Raw genomic sequence first — 26,952 nt, forward strand, 5'->3', positions numbered from 1 at the left:
AAATAAGAGGAGTGAGGGGGAAAATGAGAAGTGTGAGGGAGAAAATGAGAGATGTGAGGGGGAAAATGAAAGATGTGATGGGGAAAATGAGAGGCGTGATGGGAAAATAAGAGAAGTGAGGTGCTATAACTAACCACACATATTTACTATGCCCAGGCAACGCCGGGCTCTTCAGCTAGCTTAGATTTACAATCTCCATGCTTTTCTCATGGTCAACTTTATGTGGCCTGTTCAAGAGTTGGAACAGCCAAAAATCTGTTTGTCTTTGCACCTGAAGGAAAAACTAAGAATGTTGTTTATCAAAAGGCTCTCGAATAAGTAGTAGAAGATTACTTCACATTACTTGGCCAATTTAGTTAAATCTGTGTGGAATATCTCTGGTGTTGAAATATATGTTGTAAAATGCATCTATTAGCTTAGTTTTTGCCTTTTAATAATTACATTTCTATCTATTTGTTTTGTGGTTTTTTTGTGCAGAATAAATTTTTGTTAACACATTCTATTTTGCTAACAGCAGTTATTACCCCGGGCGAAGCCGGGTAGTACAGCTAGTTTATTAATAAAATACATATACAATAAGCCACACTTATTATATCTCACTCACATATGTATATCTATCTTTATCTATCTATCTATCTATCTATCTATCTATCTGTCTGTCTGTCTGTCTGTCTGTCTATCTATCCATCCCATATCTATCTCTCTCATATCTATCTATCCCATATCTATCTATCCATCCCATATCTATCTATCTATCTCTCATCTATCTATCTATCTATCTATCTATCTATCTATCTATCTATCTATCTAACCCATATCTACAGTATCTATCCCATATCTATCTATCTATCTATCTATCTATCTATCTATCCCATATCTATCTATCTATCTATCTATCTATCTATCTGTAGCGCCCCCACTGCCGCAGGGCCGAGGGGTACCCGGTACCGGGCCTCTGAGTCTCTGCTCTGGGGTTGTCACGGTGGCTGGGCCCGATCCGTGACCCTGCCGAGGGGCGCACAGTGAATGAAGTGACGGATGTAGATGGTGATGGAGACGCTGTAGGGGTGCGGTGCAGTAAATAACGAGGACACCAGGTTGCAGTCTCTTTACCTCTTTACTGAAGATCTCTGGGTCCTCAGTCCGGAATCCGGATAACCAGGCTACGCAAGTCCGGCCGGTCCAATGGCACCTCCAGAGTTCTCTTAACAGGTGGAAATCTGTGCCTTCCTTCTAGCGCTATGCATTGCGGTTCTTCCCTGCTGTGCTTACGGAAAGTCCCCACAACTGTTGTGTCCGTTTCTTAAGTTCCCTCACAACTCAATTAGATGATGTTCTGCTAATTCTCCGTTCCTCCCTGATGTTACGGTTAGAACGGCACCCGTTTGACGGGTAGGCTAGGAGCTCTTCTGGGACCCTAGAGTCGCCCCTCTCCACAAGTTGCCCCCCAAGACTGCATAGGTGATTTAGGTGTTTAGGTGATTTAGGCAGAATACTCTGCCGCTGTTTGGAGTATTGCTTGAAGCTGAATATTGTAATACTCCCTCGGCGTTCCGGCCGCCGGTTGTGCGCCTCAGTAGAATGTTGCCTCGGTCTTACGGCACGACCCCTACTGGTATTCTCCTTGTTGCTTTGATCTCGTTTCTCACTCAGCACAATCTATCTCGCTTCCAATCCCTTCTTGGGCACCGCCGCTATACTGAGCAGGCACGGTCCCGTTACGTTCTCTCTAGTTGCCAAGTCTCTGTCAGGAACCCACTCCTGACAGAGACCCTACCGCGTCTTCTCCTGCAACACCCTCTGCCACAAGGTGTTGCCTGGTTCCAACCCAGTCAGCTTTCTGTCTAACTTCCTGCCTGACCCCCAGTTTTACCAGTGTGTGAGGAGTGGCCTAATGAATAGATCCCTTAGCTCCCCCTGGAGGCCCGGCGGTGAAATGTATTGGTGTCTGTGATACTTGATCAGATGAACTCCTTCAGTGCCATCAGACGTACCATAGCTCCCCTTAGTGGCGGAGCCACAGTACTGCAACGACCAGGACTCTGGGGCGCTGCATATCTATCTATGTATCTATCCCATATCTATCTATCTATCTATCTATCCCATATCTATCTATCTATCTATCTATCTATCTATCTATCTATCTATCACATATCTACCTATCTATCTCATATCTATCTATCTATCGATCTTTCTATCTATCCCATATCTATCTATCTATCTATCTATCTATCTATCTATCTATCTATCTATCTATCCCATATCTATCTATCTATCTATCTATCTATCTATCTATCTATCTATCTATCCCATATCTATCTATCTATCTATCTATCTATCTATCCCATATCTATCTATCTATCTATCTATCTATCTATCTATCTCATATCTATCTATCTATCTATCTATCTATCTATCTATCTATCTATCCCATATCTATCTATCTATCTATCTATCTATCTATCTATCTATCTATCTATCTATCTATCTATCACAGATCTATCTATCCCATATCTATCTATATCATATTTATCTATCTATATATATATATATATCATATCTGTCATCTATCTATCTGTATATCTATCTTTTTTATATAAAATCGCATTGCAGTCGGATCGCAATCTCATGTAAATCGGATGTCATTCGGATGCTTGGTGATAAAAAACAAAACAAAAACAATTTGCTGGCAAAAAAAAGAACTTGCAAAGAAGGATGTGCTGCTGAGAAAGTTGCCAGCATGAATGATCCAATCACTGAACAAATAAGCATTTTGCTCTTTTGTTTGGGTGATTGCCAGCATCTTTACATACCCCGATCCAATTATCAACTCATCTAAATGAGCCGTAATCTGATGGCAAACATCTCTGAATTTGGCTTTTCTTCTTTGAGAGCAAAGGACTGGATGTTAAAATCAAGCTGTCCTATCTCCCTTGACACAGTCTGGAGGATCCTAAACACATTAGTCAGCCGGACCTGCCACATAGTCAATATTCATCTATAATACTGCTGTATGGAAGACATTGTTAAGGAAAATATATATGTTATGTTTCCAATTTATTTTTTTTAGGTCCAATACATATCCATTCCTAGTAAATCATGTCTTTCCCCAGAAACTTAAAGAAATAGAAACTTGGTGACTGAAGTTTAGTCTTTCTGACATGAGTCGGTGGGTATTTATAGATGACTGGCCTGACTTCACCTCTTTCTGGGTCTTAGTCCATTACTGAAAAGATGAATACACGGAATTATCTTTACAGAAGTAAAGTTCGTAACCTCGAGCTTCCGACAGATATCGGAAGTTTGTGATGTCTACTGAGTGCTCGGTGCAGGAAGCTCTGGAGAAAACAGAAAGCAGATGGGCAACTCACTGAGGTTTTATAATAACAGGGAAATAAAAACTGAAGCATCCTCAGGAAAGCTAGGGAGAAACGGCCAAGGAACCTTCTAAACAAGAGCGGAAAAATAAAGACGAAGAGGAAATGGATTTGTTTGGACATGACCTATGATGACTATGGAGAAGCTGAGGCATCCTTGTGTAAATAACTACTGGTCACACGGAGCACATGGGTTAAAACGGATGACAGCAGGTTAGATAATGGATAGAGATGATATTTTAACCAACCAAAGCCAAACGTAGAAAGGTTATATCATTTTCTTCATTTTTTTACTTAATAATATGCTGTTAAAGTGGAATTTTCATTGGAATTTTTTATTTAAACTGTGTACCACCTCCAATTGCCACTGCTCCACCAATTTTGGCACAGTTTTTATTTTTCTTCCGTGCCCTTCCGTTCCAAAGTTATGCCCTCCTGAAATAATGGTGCAAATTTTCCCTTTGACCGTCTGGGTGTGTACCATAGAATTTCTCAGTGGGCGTTGCCGTGTTTTGATTGACCACTGTCAGAAGAGAAAAAGCACACACCCACAGAGAACTCCTGAGGTATCTGCCCAGTTGGTTGAAGGGAACATTTGCATAATTATTTCAGGAGGGCATAACTTTGGAACAGAGGGGCTCAGAACAAAAAGGAAAACTGTTCTAGAATCAGTAGAGCAGCAGCAATTAGAAGAGTTGTTCAGTTTAAATTAAAAAAATCCAGTGAAAGGTCCATTTTAAGGGGAGTCGATCAATAAGTTGCTCACATAAAGGGATGAGGGCTAAATAGAAATTGAATAATAATGAGTCATGCCAACCACAAGAGCCAAGAAGGGTCCTTTCACCATAAACATATTACAATGTGTATCTCTGTTGGGATCCTCAGATGAGATCTGTAGAGAAAGTAACTGCTGTTTAACTTCATAACAGCGCCACCACAGGGAAAGTGAAGCATTACAGTGCCTAAATACTGCATATCAATGGTTTGCCTGTGTAACTCAGGACAATATAAGTTCTCTTCTTTGTATACGCTCTCCAGTCCATAATTGAGGACACCCTTTGCACTATATGTGTTTCTACAGCAAATCTCATTAGGGACACCATTGTGCTAAGCCCATAGACATCAGAAATTAATGGATTTTGCCATCTGTTTTCTAATAACTATGGCCATCTTTTGGTCCAAGGAATCTTCTGGAAAGTACTTATCAAACGATGGTTCTGCCGACAGCTATCGAATGTCTAAGATCTAAAAAGTGCAATGCCGTCTGGACTCGGAAGAGTTCAGAGAGTTGAACGTGATAATGACACCACATAATTGCTAATTTTTTGTAACTTCTGTGAGAGTAAAGATTCGTTTCGTCCTAAAAGGTATTGTATGTCTGTAGGGTACAAATCTGCAGTCCGCACACAGTGCTCACCGTCAAGATTCTCCATAGTGACTACAGACTTGTACCCCAAGGCTGGACAACCACTTTAGGGTTGTCCTCACACTTCGTTTTCTCTGAAATTTAAAAGCAACAGTTTTTTCAACCAGCATTTTCCAGCATTTTTTGTGCATTTTTCTGACTTTTTTTTCTCCGGAAAGGAATGAAGAAAACGCTAGTGATTTCTTTTTTTCAGTGGAAATGTTGAAAAAAACACCCCCCAAAAAAGCCTCAGTGCCTTTCCATTGACTTGTATTGTAAGTATTAAGCGTTCTCCTTGTGGAAAAATGCCTGAATGATGAGCATGTCTCTTCTTTTACCCACTTAGGGTGTAAGGAACCTCCTCATGTTTCAGCTTCTTGGTCTTCCGCGAGGGCAATGTCAGGGGTGAGTGCAGTCAGCCTGGATTTTGTTTTTTTTAGGTTGTAAGTGGAGATTCGGGAAGAGCGGCCAGAACTGGTTGTCATCATCATGAATGCAAATGTAAACACATGTTTTAATGTAGAGCGGAGATTGCGAGTTGCCATATGCCAGCGATGTTATGTATGATGGTCCTGGGCTGGTGCGGAGAAGAATGTCACTTGTATATCACATGTCGGAGCCGTCTTCTCTGTCCATTTCCAGTCTGAGCGAGTTTAAACACGTTTTCTTATAATCATTATTCTACATATAAACATTTAGTCCGTTTGCGCTCATGACACACGATCAGTCTGGGTCCCATCTACAAGCTGCCGGCCCTATATTAGCAGGTGCACCTAATGAGATTAGAAATTACATATACAAAGCTCATAGAAATGAATGCACCAGAATACCAGACGTAATGGGGCCAAACAAAGAGAGGTGAAAATGGTAAAGAACTGATTCAGATTGGATCCAGCCATGGATGAATTACTGAGGCTATGGTCACCGGTCCTGTGGTTTTAATCTTTTTTTAGACCCGCCTTGGGACCTGTTTATTTGAATGGAGGCAGAAATCTCCTGAAAGATCTTCAGTTTGCGTCCTTTCCCATTGCAATCAAAAAAACGCAGTCTGTATAACTTTTTGCCCAGCCCCCCAAAAAACACAGATAGAAACCAGATCATAATGAATCCATTTTTGAGAACTGTGTATACTCAGAATACTAGAGCTGATCATACACACTTCTAATAAAAACGGATCCATTACAAACGGAGACTAAAGTGTACATCCATTTTTATTTTGGAACCATTTAAAAAAATTTTTTAATACTGGTTCCATTACAGATGGATGACAACTGGACACGTGGACACCATCTGCTCCTGTCAAAAGTTTCGACTTAGACAAAGACCATCTGAAAATGGACCAAATGTTTCCCGGTGGTGCATTTTATATGTTTTCGCCTCACATCTGTAAGGTCTCATTCAGATGTTCATATCACAGACGAGACAAAAAAAAAAGACTCTCTTCCTTCTCCTAACTATTGGTGAAAAACGAACAGTACACACATGGCATCCGAGTGGTGTCTGATTTTTTTCACTGACCCATAGATATTCACATTCGAATTGATATAGGACTTGTACCCACAATTTTGTGAGGACAACTCGGTCCACAAAAAAATCCAGGCATGTTTACCGCCCCAAAGACTATGCTTGGTATGAATTCTCTCTGTGAAAACCAATACAAAAATGGACGTCTTCACGAGTCATAACATGTAGCCCACCAGTAACCATCTCCAGGACCCCACTTTTCAACTACATGCAAATGTGACATTATTGTCAATCAGAAATTTAACGATGAACTGGATAGACTGTTGAATGAATAAAATGCTGCCTTTGTACGTAGTTATTCAAGTATATTGTGCCAATTAATGTTCATGGTGGCCCACCGGAGGATTCTCCTTTTCTCCCATGGGCCAGTCCAAGCCTTCTTACATGTATTGATTGGGTTTCTTTGCACCACTTTTTTGGCACCTAAATTTTAGTGTACAATTTTACATTTCAACCCCAGTCCTTTTCCCTGAGCCACGCTCTTTTCTCTGAGTTATGTGCATTGACAGATGATCTCCAAAAATAGAATATAAAATGTAATATGACATTATGGGCACTACCCATAATTAGCAATTTTTTAAAGTCACTTTTCTGTTTTCTTTTTTTCGCTGATGTATTGGGCTTCAAATGAAAAAAAAAATGGTGCAGGCGTTTCCGAAATTTTGCCCAGAATTAAAAAAATGCTCTTTGTTTTTGTCTCTAACTTTTTGGCGTTTGGAGAGGATATGTGATAAATTGTATCTCGTTGTGCATTTTTTTCGGTGGTTCAGACATGATAAACTCTAAATGGGGGTGGTGATGGGGAAATTGTCTCTTTGGCCATGATTTTTTCCAATATTAAGGAAAACGATGGAGGAACCTAAAGAAATAGCTGAAATGTGACGGCGTTAGCGTCTGCCGTGAGTCTGGACGTAACATGTATTCCCCCATGTGCAGACGCATTGCCGACATTCTCTGCAGCGCAGCTCTATCCCAAATATTTATGGAGAGTGTTTATTGATGTCCCGGCAAAACAGGAAATCCTGAGACTAAATTTTACATCCAGGATTTCCCTAAAAACACTGCGATGGTGACAGACGCTTTGCGCAAGTGTGTTGCTCCTCTGCCTTTAATCAAGATAGTTCTGAGGTTTCCCTCTAATTACATAACCGCCCAGACAAGATGACAGTGTTTACATGAAGTGAAAGCCGATGTTCCTGCTCCTCCGGACGGAAAATAATGCCCTTCTTGGAGGATCGCAATGTATTTAAAAAAAATACCGTAAATATCACATAACTGAGCATGCAAAATAACGTGGGATGTATGACCATTCACCTAAGGGTTAAATAATTCGGACCAAGATCAGAACGCAATGCACGGACTGGCTGGCGGCTCTCCCAACCCGAGCATAGAAATAAATGCTCGGGTCGGGAGAACCGCCAGCCAGTCCAAACTCAGTCCAATCATTGCTCCCTAATTGTGACAAATCAATCAATTAAAGAATAAAATAAATAGATTAAAAATGGTTAATAAAAACTTCATAAAACTGAGTCTGATACAAGTTCCACCAATATTCCTTAACTTACAGTACCTTGCCCCGACCCAAGGTCAAGGTCATTGACAGACGAGGTTCACTTCATAAACTAATTTTTATTTCATAAATCAGTACTCATGAAAATAAGAAACTTTGTAATATATCTTATCAGCGAAATCTGCTTCTTTCTCCTCCTGGACTGATATTTCTTCCTTAATTCACAAGTAAAATCTGTAATAAGTGAAGACACAATTTCCCATTACTGAGATAGGAGATGACAGTTGGTGCTTTTAAAATTCTATGGAAAAGGGAGGAGCTAGAGGCCGACACAGACATTCTGCTGCAGGTTCTCCTCCAACGCCAGTCACATAGAACTTTATGAGCACCAATTGTCACCTAATATCTCAAAAGTCGCATTTTACCTGTGAATTGAGAATACTGAGCATGAAAAATAAGTCCAGGAGGAGAAAGAAGTGGGTTTCTCTGATAAGATATATTTCCAAAGCTACTTATTTTCATATGTACTATTGATTCATGGGAAAAAAAAATGAAGAAGGGCAAGCACATTATTATGAACACTCTGTAGTAACTTGTGTAATGTGATTGCAGGTAGGTGCAATGATGTTGCTTGTCACCGGTTATATAAGGCTACTTTCACACTAGCGTTAACTGCATTCCGTCACAATGCGTCGTTTTGCCGAAAAAACGCATCCTGCAAAAGTGTTTGCAGGATGCGTTTTTTCGCCATTGATTAACATGAAGCGACGCATTGTGACGGATTGCCACACGTCGCACCCGTCGTGCGACGAATGCGTCGTGTAGTGGCGGACCGTCGGGAGCAAAAAACGCTACATGTAACGTTTTTTGCTCACGACGGTCCGCTTTTTCCGACCGCGCATGCGCGGCCGGAACTCCGCCCCCACCTCCCTGCACTTCCCCGCACCTCACAATGGGGCAGCGGATGCGCTGGAAAAATGCATCCGCTGCCCCCGTTGTGCGGCGGAGACCACGCTAGCGTCGGGAACGTTGGCCCGACGCACAGCGACGGGTTGTTCCCGACGCTAGTGTGAAAGTAGCCTAAGCTGCTGGATAGTTTATATAGCGTTTGTAAATAAAAGCTGTAACAGTGACCCCTACAGGATGCACACTGTAATGACGTGAAAAATAAGGACAAGCTGGAATACAAAGTTCACCTTTTGGCCATTTTTGACTTATCTGCAAAAGAACAGATATATCAGCAGTTCTCTAATATAACATCTGTAAAGAAAATACATTCCTTATATCCCATCAATGGCAAAGACAGGGAGCTGTCATACTGTGCTGATGAACATCAAAAAGGCTTTTCTCTGGTGACACAGAGCTCTAGAGACACTGCCAGTGACCCCACGTTGTGACATATTTATTATTCCCACAAAGTATTAATCTATTTCTTTTTTGAGTGCTGAGGTTCCGAACTCTGGGACCCCCAATGATCCCAAGAAGGCCCATCTTGAATGGAGCAAGAGTGTGCATGCTTGGCCTCCGCACAATTCATTGCCTATGGGACTGCTGGTAATATTGGAGAGCTGTACTCGACTTTCTTCAATTGTGCTATAAACAATGAATCCAATGGCAGTTGAGGATGCGCACCCCTGCTCCATTCAAGATGGGGCTCTGAGAAGATAATGTTCCTAGAACCCCAGCAATAAGCTGATCATTACTTCTCCAGGAACCTCTGATCATCACTGCTCCAGATCCTGGAGCCTCAGCAATCAGCTGATCATTATTGCTCCAGCTCCTGGAACCCCCAATAATCAGCTGATCCCACCGATCAGCTATTCTTCCTCCATTCATCTCCTGGAATCCCAGTAAATAGCTGATCATCTCTTCTCCAGTTTCTGGAATGCCCACCAATCAGATGATTATAAGGTCCAGCTCCTAAAACCTCAAAAGATTAGTTGGTCATCACAGGTCCAAGTCCTGAAAACCCCAGCAATCAGCTGGTCATCACCGCTGTGACTTCAGGAAACCCCAACAATCTGCTCATTATCATAAGTGCAAAGTCTGAAACTACCAATGATCAGCTGATCATCCCCATTCAGGTCTTGGAATCCTCACCAAACAGCTAATCACAGGTGCAGATCCTGGAACACCAAACATCAGCTCATCATGGCAGGTCCAGCTCTTGAAGGCCCCAAAGATCAGCTGATCCACAGATATACCTCTTGGAACCCCCAATGATCAACGGCCTCCACCATAGTTCTGGCCCGTACACCACTTTAGCAGCAGTTACTGCAAGAAAGACATCTGGAGAGTGACCCTGTCATAAATGGATGTGTAGATTTCATGGTTCCTTCCAGTAATAAATGGATGTGTAGGTTTCATGCCTCCTTCCATCTATACCTTTTGGCACATAGGGTGTGGACATCAAGCAGAGTGTAGCCTCTGGATTTGAAGTGCTTTTTCTCACCTCTCCATGGAGCACTAGGAGCAGCTCCGGAGAATTTCTGTATATGCTGGATATATACCGGGCATCCCTATTATACTTGTAGGTAAGCCAGTGGTAATTTCAATCAAGCATTATCCCTAGCCAAGTGTTGCCGTCTGTATATTTACTGACCACAAAGACACAAGGCGTCTACTTAAAAATCAAGTTTTTGTGTTTTCACCATTTAAGACAAGTTGCTCCAATCTGAAAGATGAAGAAGCTGATTAGGAAATACCTCTGTGAAACCAGCACAAGTGACTTCATCTAGATCCAGCTGGTCAGTGCTCCTCTACAAAGCTTCAGAGAGGAAAAAACGTCAACGTGTGAGTGCATGTAGGAAAAGCCTCATCAGGCGCCAGCGGAACATCAGCACATATGAAGAGGTCTCTTATCTGATGATCTCTGGCTCAAAGCAAAGGCTGAAGACACCCAAATATTTAACACCCCCATTCACCTGTATGAAATCGGAAATCTGCAGCACAACTTGCAACAAAATCTGCATGTAACATTTGCTGCGGATTCAAAGCAAATTTGCAGCAAAATCTGTAATGAAAAGTATCCATCACTACTGGTGTCCGGAGACGTTGGATCGGGTTGACCGCTGTCTCACTCATGCATATTTGAGTCAGCCTTGTAGTTAGTGAAGAAATTGACCATTGTCCACAGCTTATCCCCGGAGGGAAAAAAGGATCAGGACAGTTGTGTAACGAGAGGCTGATAGGCCCCGGAGAAAGATTTGGAACAGACCCCCCCTCATCCTGAAGTAAAAAAAAAAATTATATATATATATATATATATATATATATATATATATATATATATATATATATATATATATATATATACACACAGTTGTGTGAAAAAGTGCTTGCCCCTTCCTGATTTTCCTATTATTTTGCATGTTTGTCACACATACAGTGCTGATTTTGTAAGTTTGCCCACTGACAAAGACATGAACAGTCTATAATTTTAAGGGTAGATTAATTTTAACATTGATAGATGGAATATCAAAAATAAAATCCAGAAAATCACATTGTATAAATTATATAAATTTGTTTGCATTTTGCAGTGAGAAATAAGTATTTGATCCCCTACCAACCATTAAGGGTATGTGTCCACGTTCAGGATTGCATCAGGATTTGGTCAGGATTTTTCATCAGTATTTGTAAGCCAAAACCAGGAGTGGAACAATTAGAGGAAAAGTATAATAGAAACATATGCTCCACTTTTGCATTTATCACCCACTCCTGGTTTTGGCTTACAAATACTGAGGTCAAATCCTGACCAAATCCTGATGCAATCCTGAACGTGGACACATACCCTAAGAGTTCTGGCTCCTACAGACCAGTTAGACGCTCCTAATCAACTCATCACCTGCATTAAAGACAGCTGTCTTACATAGTCACCTTTATAAAAGACTCCTGTCCACAGACTCAATTAATCAGTCAGACTCTAACCTTTACAACATGGGCAAGAACAAAAAGCTTTATAAGGATGTCAGGGAGAAGATCATAGACCTGCACAAAGCTGGAATGGGCAACAAACCCATAAGTAAGACGCTGGGTGAGAAGGAGACAACTGTTGACGCAATAGTAAGAAAATGGAAGAAATACAAAATGACTGTCAATCGACATTGATCTATGGCACCATGCAAAGTCTGACCTCGTGGGATGGGATATCCTTGATCATGAGGAAGGTGAGAGATCAGCCTTAAACTATATAGGGGGAGCTTGATAATGATCTCAAGGCAGCTGGGACCACAGTCACCAAGAAAACCATTGCTAAAACATTGCGCCATAAAGGTTTTAAATCCTGCAGTACCTGCAAGATCCCCCTGCTCAAAGAGGCACATGTGCAGGCCCATCTGAAGTTTGCCAATGAAAACCTGGATGATTCTGTGAGTGATTGGGAGAAGGTTCTGTGGTCAGATGAGACAAAAATTAAGCTCTTTGGCATTAATTCAACTTGCCGTGTTTGGAGGAAGAGAAATGCTGCCTATGACCCAAAGAACACAGTCCCCACTGTTAAACATGGAGGTGGAAACATTATGTTTCTCACTGCAAAATGCAAATAAATTTATACAATTTATACAATGTGATTTTCTGGATTTTATTTTAAATATTTTATCTCTCAATGTTAAAATTAACCTACCTTAAAATTATAGACTGTTCATGTCTTTGTCAGTGGGTAAACTTACAAAATCAGCAAGGGATTAAATCCTTTTTTCCCCACTGCAAATGTTTCAGATCACCAAACAAATGTAAATGTTAGACAAATAGAATACAAATAAACACAAAACACAGTTTTTAAATGAAGGTCTATATTATTAAGGGAAAATGAAATCTAAACCTCCAGGGCCCTGTAGTGAAAAAGTGATTGCCCCCCCCCCCAAAAAAAAACAACAAACAAACAAAAAACACAAATTAACTTTGGTGTATCACATCTTTGGGAAGCTGAGTCCTAATTCCCTAGCCACACATAGGCCTGATTAGTGCCACACCTGGTCTTTATCAAGAAACTACTTAAATAGAACCTGCCTGACAAAGTGAAGTAGACCAGAAGATCCTCAAAAGCTAGACATCATGCCATGATTCAAAAAAATACTGTAAGAAATGAGAAACAAAGTAATTGAGATCTTTTAGTCTGGAAAAATTTATAAAGCCATTTCTCAAGCTTTGGGAGTCCAGCAAACCAAAGGGAGAGCAATTATCCACAAATAGCAAAAACATGGAACAGTAGAGAACCTTTCAAGGAGTGGCTGGCCAACTAAAATTACCCCAAGAGTGCAGCAATAACTCATCCAAGAAGTCACAAAAAACTCTACAACAACATGCAAAGAACTGCAGGCCTCATGTTCATGAATCCACCATAAGAAAAACACTGGGCGAAAAGTGCCTGCATAGCAGAGTTCCAAGATGGAAACTACTGTTGAGCAATAAAAGGCTCGTCTCAGTTTTTCCAGAAAACATCTTGATGAACCCCAAGACTTTTGGGAGAAAATTCTGTGGACGGACGAGACAAAAGTTGAACTTTTTGGAAGGTGCATGTGCCTTTATATCTGGCACAGAAGTAAGACAGCATTTCAGTAAAGCAACATCATACCAACAGTAAAATATGGTGGTGCTAGTGTTATAGTCTAGGGCTGAATGTCCGGCCATTTGTTTGTGACCTCAAGGTGAAGCGCACTTGAGTTATACAGCAGGACAATGTTCCAAAACGCATCAGTAAGTCCACCTCTGAATGACTTAAGAAAAACAAAATTACAACTTTGGAGTGGCCTAGTCAAAGTCCTGACCTTAATCCAACTAAGATGCTGTGGTATGACCTTAATAAGGAGATTCGTGTTCAGAAACCATCTAATGTGGCTGAATTACAACAATTCTACAAAGATGAGTGGGGCAAAATTCCTTTAGAGCGTCATAAAAGACTCATTGCCAGTTTTCACAAATCCTTGATTGCAGTTGTTGCTGCTAAAGGTGGCCCAACCAGTTATTAGGTTTAGGGGGCAATCACTTGTTCATACAGGGCCCTGTAGGTTTGGATTTATTTTTCCTATTATATTAAAAACCTTCATTTAAAAACTTCATTTTGTGTTTACTTGTGTTATCTTTGTCTAATATTTACATTTGTTTGGTGATCTGAAACTTTTAAGTGTGACAAACAGGCAAAAGAATAGGAAATCTGGAAGGGGGCAAACACTTTTTCACAAAACTGTATATATGCACCCTCCATCCTGCTACATACAGTGCCTTGCGAAAGTATTCGGCCCCCTGGAACTTTTCAACCTTTTCACACATATCATGCTTCAAATATAAAGATACCAAATATAAATTTTTGGTGAAGAATCAACAACAAGTGGAACACAATTGTGAAGTTGAATGAAATTCATTGGTTGTTTTAAATTTTTGTGGAAATTCCAAAACTGAAAAGTGGGGCGTGCAATATTATTCGGCCCCTTTACTTTCAGTGCAGCAAACTCACTCCAGAAGTTCATTGTGGATCTCTGAATGATCCAATGTTGTCCTAAATGCCTAATGATGATAAATATAATCCACCTGTGTGTAATCATGTCTCCGTATAAATGCACCTGCTCTGTGATAGTCTCAGGGTTCTGTTTGAAGCACAGAGAGCATCATGAAGACCAAGGAACACAACAGGCAGATCCGTGATACTGTTGTGGAGGAGTTTAAAGCCGGATTTGGATGCAAAATGATTTCCAAAACTTTAAACATCCCTAGGAGCACTGTGCAAGCGATCATATTGAAATGGAAGGAATGTCATACCACTGCAAATCTAGCAAATCAGCAGAATTTATGCTCAGGTTTTTATGCCATTTTTTTTTTATTTCAACACTTATTTTTTTCCAAAAGATAAGCACAGGTCAACTTGGCACAAGAACAAGATGAGGGGAGGATTTATACTTACAGGTGGCTTACTTACCTACAGTCTTACTTTACTACTTACTGGTAGAGATGATAACAGATAGGATAGTTACAAAGAGTCAGGTCATATAGTAAATCATTACGCATTACCCAGCACAATACCGCCATATTACGGACCTTCCCATTCTGCCTCTGTATTCTCCTGTACATGGCGTGTGACACGTGTAACAATAAACTTGCCATAAACTTACTAATAAAATCCTTGTAAAATTAGACTAAGAAGACAAAAAACACAAGAAAGTAACAGATCCAAGGTCACCCATATGCAGAGCGAATACACTGATGTAACGGTACTAAAAATGTCCAATTAAAGGGATATTCCAGGTTTTTCCAGCTGCAGATTGTTTTTAAAAACCCTATTCTCTACTCACCATCCCCGGGTCCAAGGTAGAGCCTTTGCTGTTGCTGTTGGTGACAATCATTGAGCTTAGCGGCTCACGTCTTTCAGAGCCAACTGATTGGCAACAGCGCTGTCAACATGGCATAAGTGCTACAGACAAAAACAGACACTGGAAGCAGCGAATTCAGTGCAAGACCTGGGAATGGTGAGTAAAGCACAGTTTGTTTGTTTTTAAACAAGCTGCATTAGGGGGGAAATGGAAAACCCCTTTAAGCAGTGTTTGTCATTTTCCATCAAATCCCTGTCATGGGCAGCCCAATCTCCAGACCTGAACCCTATTGAAAACCTCTGGAATGTAATCAAGAGGAAGATGGATAGTCACAAGCCATCAAGCAAAGAAGAACTGCTTACATTTTTGTACCAGGAGTGGCATAAGGTCACCCAAAAGCAGTGTGATAGACTGGTGGAAAGCATGCCAAGACGAATAAAAGCTGTGGATAAAAATCATGGTTATTCCACAAAATATTGATTTCTGAACTCTTCCTGAGTATTGTTGTTTCTAAATGATTATGAACTTGTTTTCTTAGTATTATTTGAGGTCTGCAAGCAATGCATTTTTTTGTTATTTTGACCATTTCTCATTTTCTGAAAAAAAATACAAAATTTAGTGCTTGGAAATTCGAACACATGTTGTCAGTAGTTTATAGAATAAAAGAACAATTTACATATTACTCAAAAATATACCTATAAAGAGAAAAATCTGAAAAACTGAAAATTTTGCAGTGGTCTCTTAATTTTTGCCAGAGCTGTATATTATCGTATGCTGTCCTCATAGTACTCATACAGTACTGCTGTCTAATGCCTGAATTAAACTTCTGTATAATGTGTTAATAGAACCGCCATATAACGTCTAAATAATTCTCCCACATTGGCACAACTCTCACTGCAAATTATTAGAATTGACAGTGGAAAAGAGAAAGATGTTATTCCTTCTGGTCCAGACTTCTGAGCCTTTAAACAACAGTCTAGTTTGCCTGCCCCTAAAGCTGTCTGTGCATAGAAGATGTACATAACATCCATGTTATTACGTCATGATATCCCATGTGACCAAGTCAGAGCTGGAAGCTCCAATGAGAGCGAGCGGAGGACCAGCGATGAGCAACTGCGGTAGACACAGGCGAATGTAACATATTATTATTCTTTAACCTTGTCCATATGAATCCAGCAAATGAGCAACAGACTGGCCATCATTTTCCTGGATTCGTTTAAATCTAATCTAAAAAAACTCAGATCCTCAAATTTTGGTAAATTTTTAACAAATTCAATTCATTTCAAAAAGATTTGCTCACCGGCACCGAATAGTGATTATCAAATATTCTGGATATCATATATATTGGCGCCAATAAATATCAGTTTTGCAAAGATATAGTCTATCCGGTCCTGAAAATAAGGATCTCCCCCTGCATTAAATGTTGTCACCCCAGAAAATTAATAAAAAATACAGCAACTCAAAACGTTATCGGAGACTCGATTACAAGACATTTGATTTTTGTGGTCAGACCAAATCAAGTCTGGACAATCTGCGCAGCCTTTCATGTATGGTAGCGATAACCAAAATATTATCAAACAGCGCCCACACTATCCGGCCTGGACGATCTCCAATGGAATGGAAATATCAGGAGCCACGTAGATGAAAAAGAGGCGAAAAATTATCTGCCTGAACTTTTCCTGTGCTGCAACCTCGGAATAAAGTGATTCCATCATTTGGCAGAAACATGAAGCCGGGATCAGTTTCACAATGAAGACGTTCAGGGTAGATTTTTTTCCTTGGGACGGACATAGAGATAAAAAGAGTGCTTCATAAATAGATATTTCCCACCACACAACCCTCTAATAAAAAATTGTGAGAAATATTCTGCGTTCACAAGTATAAATCGATTTTAGTAGCATAGCTTATCATCATGGTTCATGCAGGTGATGATCAGTTCTGTACAGACCCTGAGTTGTAAGGATAGGTTCACACTTTGCACATTTAGCTAAATCTGTTGCAAAAAAGTGAAAAATTTGGTGCCAAATTTTCACAAAATACGCACACATTGGTAATGACCAATATGATCTGAGCGTTCGCGACTATCTTGACTCGACCTCTGCAGTGTCACATACCAGTCCGAGAAGAGCCGGTGTAAATCCAGCCTTAAAGGGGCTCTGTCACCTGAATTTGGAGGGAACAATTTTCAGCCATAGGGGCGGGGTTTTCGGGTGTTTGATTCACCCTTTCCTTACCCGCTGGCTGCATGCTGGCTGCAATATTGGATTGAAGTTAATTCTCTGTCCTCCGTAGTACATGCCTGCACAAGGCAATCTTGCCTTACGCAAAGCATGTAATTGGATCTAAAAGTAATTTTTCAATAAAACTGTTGGCTTTTACAAGGCTCTATGTTATCCCGAACATTCAGCTTTGTTGTGGTCATAAATCAGCTGAGACAACTCTGTGAAAACTCTCCCATCAGAACGTGCTCACCAACAGATACTCAGTGAACTAATTCTGCCAGCAATAGACAGTGCAACACAGAGGGCAAAGAATGCAAACGGTGCAAAATTTAGAATAAAATTCAACTGCAAAAATTATTGTAAGCCCCAATAATATATTCATTTAAGTAGAAAAAAATTCTCAAAAAAGTAGATAACCTCTTTAAGAGTCAACTTTAGTGAGCAGCTCTGACTTTGACCCCCTATCTGCCTAAATCTCAAGAATAGAAAAAGTTCTGCAACTTTTTAACAAACTTTTGCACCAATTTCAAGATTTTCTATCATTGAAGAGAAACTTTCTAGGTTGAGAACCTGTCTAGACCCCCCCATACTTCTCACAACAGTGGATTTGTTATAGTGTATTCAGTCTAGGCAACCCTTTGTCTCGATGACTTTACCTTTGAAGTTTGATGCCACCCACCTTGTAGTCCAGAGTATGAGGCCCAGGTTTCTGCCATGAAGGACATATTCCTCCTCTAAGCCATATTTTAGGTTCTTTCTGTTGTGGAATTTACCAGTAATCAAAATGTTTTTATCTTCTCCCTGTGACTCGTACAGCAACAGTAGCAGGCCACGGGACAGGAAACATAACTTTTGACAACCTTACAGCCAAGAAAGTCAACCAACTTGTTTTCAAGAGGGAATGCAGTTACAAGGCATTGAAGGAAACAAAGCAAATATTTGTACTGCTCTCCTGAGTCCGCCCCATATTGTAAAACTTGTTTGTCGGAGTGAACACAACATTTCTTTTGCCACTTTAGAAGTAAACAAAGAAAAAAATGTTGTGAAATGGATATAAGAGGAAATTGGATCTTCAACAATGGGATCCTACTTGTCATCATCCAAGAGGTCTACTCCACAAACGAGACAGCTCTCTTTTTATTAGAATCTGGTTGTGCACTTTCGGAAATAAATGGGCATACATGGATTTACCATACCCGATTCTGTGGCATTAAAAGATTACCGATCAGTAAATATCCCATTATTAACCTGTTTATACAGGCAGACCGCTCTTAAAGATGCACACTGAGTGATTTGTAATAGAGAGTTGAGTACAAATAGGCTGCCTATGAACTTTTGTGCAGAACCAAAACATCATTTCACCCGCCTGTTTAGACTGCAAGATTGTAGTGAACTTGCAGTATAAATAGACCTAAATTGACAAGTAAGAAGAACATATAATTAAACAAATTAGCAGCATTATTCACGGGGTCCTATATGTTAGTGCCATACGCTGGCACAAAAAATTACAGAACAGTACCTTGTTATGCCTATAGACCTCCATTACAAATTAGCTAGAAGTCGGACAAACATACATTTCACCGGAGGCTGATGTGTCAGGCGAGATAAGGATGAGATAGTAGAAATTTAATTTCCAATCCTTTTTTTAACTGATAAGGAATTTAGATTATGAGCCCCAATAGAGGCAGTAATGATGATGTCTATAAAGTGCTGTGGAATATGATGGCACTATATAAACATCTTTAATAATACAGTGGCTAAGTAACAAACTCCTCCACCAAAAAGATCTAATTCCAGGTTAAAGGAATGAGAATTTTACCCCTGGACTTCCTTTTTGTAGATGGAAAAGCTGTGTAGTCTAAAGCCCCCCATACATCTGGCAAACTCGCCAATATCTACAGGTCCAGCTTACAGTCTAATGTGTATGGGGGTCCCTGAAAAATGATTGTCGTGCGAGATAAGAATCTGGAATATCCGATTTTGGATGCCGATTCTTTTTATTCTCTAAGATGTAAGCTGCCTCCATTGCTTACAAAGTAGTCTAGTAAAGACTTTTTCATAGAGAACAAGGTGAGATTTGGGTGAAATAGCTACCGGTCGAACGAACTTCGAACCATCACTCATTCAGTCATTCTCGCATGCAGAAGCTGTGTTAAAGTGTGCTGAGCCAGCCAATGTCTAAAGGATGTGCCAGGTGCTGGTGGACTGTGAAGTGTGCTAAGTTGGGTTTTTTGAGACCTGGTCCAAAATTACTCCACTGCTCTCTCATTCCACATCTATTCCGCACAATCTTCCGAAAAACTCACCACACACTTGTCCTGGCCAATCATTCACACTTTCCCAGTAGAAAAAATGGAAAAACCACTGCCAGATTCTTCTGGTGGTGGTGACTAATTTTCCTTAAGCATAAAAGATTGGGCATAGAAATTATAGCCTATAATACTCTATCCCTCTAATATATGCCACTGGGGGGGAGACATTAAACCCCCGTGAACAGTCGATCGGCAGTCAGTCCTACCAAAATTGTTGAATTTGGTTAATTTATGAGCTCATAGCAAAAGGTGAATAATGAGAAGAAATTCTGCTCTGCCAAGTCAATTACTTCTGGTCTAGTGAAACTATGAAGCCAAGGATTCTGAATTATCAGACTTTCTAGATAATTGACTGCTGCATGAAAGGTATAGCACATTCTTTCCATCTTTTTGCCTAGCATTTTACTGATTTGCAGAATTTGAAAAATAATGATGTTTGCTGTGCTGCATAACATTAAAGATGGCTTTTGATAAACTATAGAGACCTCAATACAATTGTCCATACACTTTAAATGGCTGTTGGCAGTATGATCATTTCAATGTTAGCTATCTTGGCCGACTCCCCCATGCACAGGAGCATTTGTTTGGCGAAGAGCTCCTGTGTTCTCTATGAGAAAGACGTTGATAGTCATGTCCGGTGAAGGCTTATCTCTGTGAGAACACAGCAATCGACAGTCTGAAATCAGTTGCTGGAACGCAATACACATTACCTCACAATATTGGTCTGTTCTGTCGGCGTTAATCTATTTTGTATAGGGACCTTAAGAGCTTCCAGGAGTTTCAAAAATGGACAATGCAGTAAAGTGTCACCCAAATTGTTAGAAAAGGCTTATGTATTGTGCATCCCATTTCCAAACCAGGAATATATCTAGGGGAAGGCAGGTGGGACATTTGCCCTGGCCACAGCCAGCAAGGGGTCACTCTTGAGCTACCTAATGCAATGGTTCAAGGTGTTTGCCAGGTAGCAGCATTTTACTATCCCCGTGAGGGGAATTTGGCTTTTCTCCGATTCGGTTGCTAAACTGACAGCCGGCTCGGAGAACCTGTAAAACGCCGGCTTTGTGTACTCAATTGTACACACATCTTTCAGGTATGAGTACAATTGAATCCCTGGATGCCGATACTTCCGGGGTCAGGGCCATGTCATCTGAACAATCTGCTGATGTTTCTACTGAGGAGGATGGTTCACAATAATATAAGCATTCCAATTCAGTCAAAAATGCAGATGAACTTTAATGGACACTATGGGGGAGAATTGGCAGATTGTATAGGAAATAAAACTGTGAGGACGCAGTATGATGGAGAAATGTGTGAGGAGACAGTATCGGGGGAAAGTGTGTTGGATAGTATAGGGGGGGAATAGGGTGGGTGGACAGTACAGGGGAACAAAAGTATGAGAGGATAGTAAGGGAGGAGAACAGTATGAGGGAACAGTATAGTGGTGGAAGTGTGATGAGACAGCATGGTGAAAGACTGTGTGAAGGCAGTATGAGGGTGGTTTGATGGGACATTATGGGGGTAGAAATGTGTGAGAGGACAGTATAAGGGGAGAAATGTGTGAAAAGACAGTAAGGGGGGAGTGTGAGGGGACATTATGGTGGAAGAAATGTGTGTATGGTCAGCATGAGGGGAAATGTGTGAGATGACAGTATGGGGTGGAGTGTGAGGGAACAGTATTGAGAGAGTATGAATAGACAGTATGGGGGGAAATGAGGGAAAATAGTAGTGGTTATAGTTTATAAGGGTGACAATGTGAATGCAATATTTTATAAGAGAGGGTTTTGAGGGAGGCATATACCATAAGAGGGACTTAATGAGGGTCATTTTTTATGCAGGGAGCACCCTGAGGGGCAATTATGTATTTAGTGGTAACTATTTATTCAGCTAGCTGATTAGCTGTCGTTCAGTGCTACTTGCCAGTTAAGGTACCTTCACACTAAGCGACGCTGCAGCGATATCGACAGCGATGCCGATCACTGCAGCGTCGCTGCAGCGTCGCTGTGTGGTCGCTGGAGAGCTGTCACACAGACAGCTCTCCAGCGACCAACGATGCTGAAGTCCCTGGGTAACCAGGGTAAACATCGGGTTGCTAAGCGCAGGGCCGCGCTTAGTAACCCGATGTTTACCCTTGTTACCAGTGTAAATGTAAAAAAACAAACACTACATACTTACATTCGCGTCCCCCGGCGTCCGCTTCCCTGCACTGTGTAAGCGCCGGCCCTAAAGCACAGCGGTGACGTCACCGCTGTGCTTTGCTTTACGGCCGGCACTGACACATTCAGTGCAGGAAGCTCTGAGCAGCAGCGCGGACGCCGGGGACGTGACAGACATCAGAGGGTGAGTATGTAGTGTTTTTTTTTTTACTTTTACAATGGTAACCAGGGTAAATATCGGGTTACTAAGCGCGGCCCTGCACTTAGTAACCCGATATTTACCCTGGTTACCATTGTAAAACATTGCTGGCATCGTTGCTTTTGCTGTCAAACACAACGATACACGCCAATCTGACGGCCAAATAAAGTTCTGAACTTTCAGCAACGACCAGCGATATCACAGCAGGATCCAGATCGCTGCTGCGTGTCAAACACAACGATATCGCTAGCCAGGACGCTGCAACGTCACGGATCGCCGTCGTTATCGCTGCAAAGTCGTTTAGTGTGAAGGTACCTTTAGTGATAGCAGACCTTTAGAAAATTTCTAACCATCATTAACCCCTTTCTGTCATTAGACGTACTATTCCATCCATGTGGGGTGGGCCCTACTTCCCAAGGACGGAATAGTACGTCATACGCGATCGGCCGCGCTCACGGGGGGAGCGCGGCCGATCGCGGCCGGGTGTCAGCTGCATATCACAGCTGACATCCGGCACTATGTGCCAGGAGCGGTCACGGACCGCCCCCGGCACATTAACCCCCGGCACACCGCGATCAAACATGATCGCGATGTGCCGGCGGTGCAGGGAAGCATCGCGCAGGGAGGGGGCTCCCTGCGGGCTTCCCTGAGCCCCCCGCAGCAACGCGATGTGATCGCGTTGCTGCGAGGGTCTTACCTCCCTCCCTGCCTGCTCCAGACCCGGATCCAAGATGGCCGCGGATCCGGGTCCTGCAGGGAGGGAGGTGGCTTCACAGAAGCCTGCTCAGAGCAGGCACTGTGAAGCAGCCTGCACTTCTCGCAGATCGGTGATCTGTCAGAGTGCTATGCAAACTGACAGATCACCGATCTGTATTGTCCCCCCCTGGGGCAAAGTAAAAAAGTAAAAAAAAAATTTTCCAAATGTGTAAGAAAAAAAAAAAAAAAATATTCCAAAATAATGAAAAAAAAAATATATATTATTCCCATAAATACATTTCTTTATCTAAATAAAATAAAAAAAACAATAAAAGTACACATATTTAGTATCGCCGCGTCCGTAACGACCCGACCTATAAAACTGGCCCACTAGTTAACCCCTTCAGTAAACACCGTAAGAAAAAAAAAAAAAAACGAGGCAAAAAACAACGCTTTATTATCATACCGCCGAACAAAAAGTGGAATAACACGCGATCAAAAAGACTGATATAAATAACCATGGTACCGCTGAAAACATCATCTTGTCCTGCAAAAAACAAGCCACCATACAGCATCATCAGCAAAAAAATAAAAAAGTTATAGTCCTGAGAATAAAGCGATACCAAAATAATTATTTTTTCTATAAAATAGTTTTTATCGTATAAAAGCGCCAAAACATAAAAAAAATGATATAAATGAGATATCGCTGTAATCGTACTGACCCGAAGAATAAAACTGCTTTATCAATTTTACCAAACGCGGAACGGTATAAACGCCTCCCCAAAAAGAAATTCATGAATAGCTGGTTTTTGATCACTCTGCCTCACAAAAATCGGAATAAAAAGCGATCAAAAAATGTCACGTGTCCGAAAATGTTACCAATAAAAACGTCAACGCATCCCGCAAAAAACAAGATCTCACATGACTCTGTGGACTCAAATATGGAAAAATTACAGCTCTCAAAATGTGGTAACGCAAAAAATATTTTTTGCAATGAAAAGCGTCTTTCAGTGTGTGACGGCTGCCAATCATAAAAATCCGCTAAAAAACCCGCTATAAAAGTAAATCAAACCCCCCTTCATCATCCCCTTAGTTAGGGAAAAATAAAAAAATTAAAAAATGTATTTATTTCCATTTTCCCATTAGGGTTAGGGTTAGGGCTAGAGTTAGGACTAGAGTTAGGGTTAGGGCTAGGGTTATTGCTAGGGTTAGGGCTAGGGTTGGGGCTAGGGTTGGGGCTACAGTTAGGGTTGGGGCTAAAGATAGGGTTAGGGTTTGGATTACATTTACGGTTGGGAATAGGGTTGGGTGTGTCTGGGTTAGAGGAGTGGTTAGGGTTACTGTTGGGATTAGGGTAAGGGGTGTGTTTGGATTAGGGTTTCAGTTATAATTGGGGGGTTTCCACTGTTCGGGCACATCAGGGGCTTTCCAAACGGGATATGGCATCCGATCTGAATTCCAGCCAATTCTGCGTTGAAAAAGGAAAACAGTGCTCCTTCCCTTCCGAGCTCTCCCGTGTGCCCAAACAGGGGTTTACCCCAACATATGGGGTATCAGCGTACTCAGGACAAATTGGACATCATCTTTTGGGGTCCAATTTCTCCTGCTACCCTTGGGAAAATACAAAACTGGGGGCCAAAAAATAAGTTTTGTGGGAAAAAAAAGATTTTTTATTTTCACGGCTCTGCGTTGTAAACTGTAGTGAAACACTTGGGGGTTCAAAGTTCTCACAACACATCTAGATAAGTTCCTTGGGGGGTCTAATTTCCGATATGGGGTCACTTGTGGGGGGTTTGTACTGTTTGCGTACATCAGGGGCTCTGCAAATGCAACGTGACGCCTGCAGACCAATCCATTTAAGTCTGCATTCCAAATGGCGCTCCTTCCCTTCCGAGCTCTGTCATGCGCCCAAACAGTGGTTCCTGTTATGACCCCAATGGCGAGGGTCTCAGAGGAACGTGGAAGTCTGCAGAATACAAAAATCCAGCTCATAGGGCAGTGGTAACTGGGTTGACCATATATCTACTCCTAACGCCAACACTAGAAGTAGCCGGGGATCATTCCTACGTTGATTCTAGATGACACGCGCCAGCCGGAGAATCTAGCTACCCCTAGTAGAGGAAAACAAAGACCTTTCTTGCCTCCAGAGAAGGGGACTGTTATGACCCCAATGGCGAGGGTCTCAGAGGAACGTGGAAGTCTGCAGAATACAAAAATCCAGCTCATAGGGCAGTGGTAACTGGGTTGACCATATATCTACTCCTAACGCCAACACTAGAAGTAGCCGGGGATCATTCCTACGTTGATTCTAGATGACACGCGCCAGCCGGAGAATCTAGCTACCCCTAGTAGAGGAAAACAAAGACCTTTCTTGCCTCCAGAGAAGGGGACCCCAAAGCTGGATAGAAGCCCCCCACAAATAATGACGGTGAGGTAAGAGGAAATGACAAACACAGAAATGAACCAGGTTTAGCACAGAGAGGCCCGCTTACTGATAGCAGAATAAAGAAAGGTAACTTATATGGTCAACAAAAACCCTATTAAAATCCACACTGGAAATTCAAGAACCCCCGAACCGTCTAACGGTCCGGGGGGAGAACACCAGCCCCCCTAGAGCTTCCAGCAAAGGTCAGGATATAGATTTGGAACAAGCTGGACAAAAATACAAAACCAAAACAAATAGCAAAAAGCAAAAGGCAGACTTAGCTGATATAACTGGAACCAGGATCAGTAGACAAGAGCACAGCAGACTAGCTCTGATAACTACGTTGCCAGGCATTGAACTGAAGGTCCAGGGAGCTTATATAGCAACACCCCTAACTAACGACCCAGGTGCGGATAAAAGGAATGACAGAAAAACCAGAGTCAAAAAACCAGCAACCACTAGAGGGAGCAAAAAGCAAATTCACAACAGTACCCCCCCCTTAGTGAGGGGTCACCGAACCCTCACCACGACCACCAGGGCGATCAGGATGAGCGGCATGAAAGGCACGAACTAAATCGGCCGCATGAACATCAGAGGCGACCACCCAGGAATTATCCTCCTGACCATAGCCCTTCCACTTGACCAGGTACTGAAGCCTCCGCCTGGAGAGGCGAGAATCCAAGATCTTCTCCACCACGTACTCCAACTCGCCCTCAACCAACACCGGAGCAGGAGGCTCAGCAGAAGGAACTACAGGCACAATGTACCGCCGCAACAAGGACCTATGAAATACATTGTGAATAGCAAACGACACAGGAAGATCCAGACGAAAAGATACAGGATTAAGGATTTCCAATATCTTGTAAGGCCCAATAAAACGAGGTTTAAATTTGGGAGAGGAGACCTTCATAGGAACAAAGCGGGAAGAAAGCCATACCAAATCCCCAACGCGTAGTCGGGGACCCACACCGCGGCGGCGGTTGGCAAAGCGCTGAGCCTTCTCCTGTGACAACTTCAAGTTGTCCACCACATGATTCCAGATCTGCTGCAACCTATCCACCACAGAATCCACCCCAGGACAGTCAGAAGGCTCCACATGACCCGAAGAAAAGCGAGGATGGAAACCAGAGTTGCAGAAAAAAGGCGAAACCAAGGTGGCGGAACTAGCCCGATTATTAAGGGCAAACTCAGCCAACGGCAAGAATGTCACCCAATCGTCCTGATCAGCAGAGACATAACACCTCAAATAAGCCTCCAAAGTCTGATTGGTTCGCTCCGTCTGTCCATTAGTCTGAGGATGGAAAGCAGACGAAAACGACAAATCAATGCCCATCCTACTACAAAAGGATCGCCAGAACCTGGAAACGAACTGGGATCCTCTGTCTGACACAATATTCTCAGGGATGCCGTGCAAACGAACCACGTTCTGGAAAAACACAGGAACCAGATCGGAAGAGGAAGGCAGCTTAGGCAAAGGAACCAAATGGACCATCTTGGAGAAGCGATCACATATCACCCAGATAACGGACATGCCCTGAGATAGCGGAAGATCAGAAATGAAATCCATGGAGATATGTGTCCAAGGTCTCTTCGGGACAGGCAAGGGCAAGAGCAAACCGCTGGCACGAGAACAGCAAGGCTTAGCTCGAGCACAAGTCCCACAGGACTGCACAAATGACCGCACATCCCTTGACAAGGAAGGCCACCAAAAGGACCTGGCCACCAGATCTCTGGTGCCAAAAATTCCCGGGTGACCTGCCAACACCGAGGAATGAACCTCGGAAATGACTCTGCTGGTCCACTTATCCGGGACAAACAGTCTGTCAGG

The 26,952-nt window shown here is 42.0% G+C and overlaps 1 protein-coding gene across 2 annotated transcripts in view; it reads right to left on the bottom strand.

Moving 5' to 3' along the window:
- KCNJ16 (potassium inwardly rectifying channel subfamily J member 16) overlaps nucleotides 1-26,952 on the bottom strand; it is a 63,621-nt gene that overhangs the window by 27,936 nt on the left and 8,733 nt on the right. Inside the window, exon 1 of one of the 2 annotated variants that reach the window (XM_077253443.1) lies at nucleotides 18,019-18,230. The exons of the other annotated variant lie outside the window; for it this stretch is intronic. The gene's annotated coding sequence lies outside the window, so the exon portion shown is untranslated. Of the gene's footprint in view, nucleotides 1-18,018; nucleotides 18,231-26,952 lie in introns of those variants that run through there. 2 annotated transcript variants of the gene reach the window in all.

This window comes from Ranitomeya variabilis, chromosome 4 (genome assembly GCF_051348905.1).
Source record: "Ranitomeya variabilis isolate aRanVar5 chromosome 4, aRanVar5.hap1, whole genome shotgun sequence".
NCBI lineage: Eukaryota > Metazoa > Chordata > Amphibia > Anura > Dendrobatidae > Ranitomeya > Ranitomeya variabilis.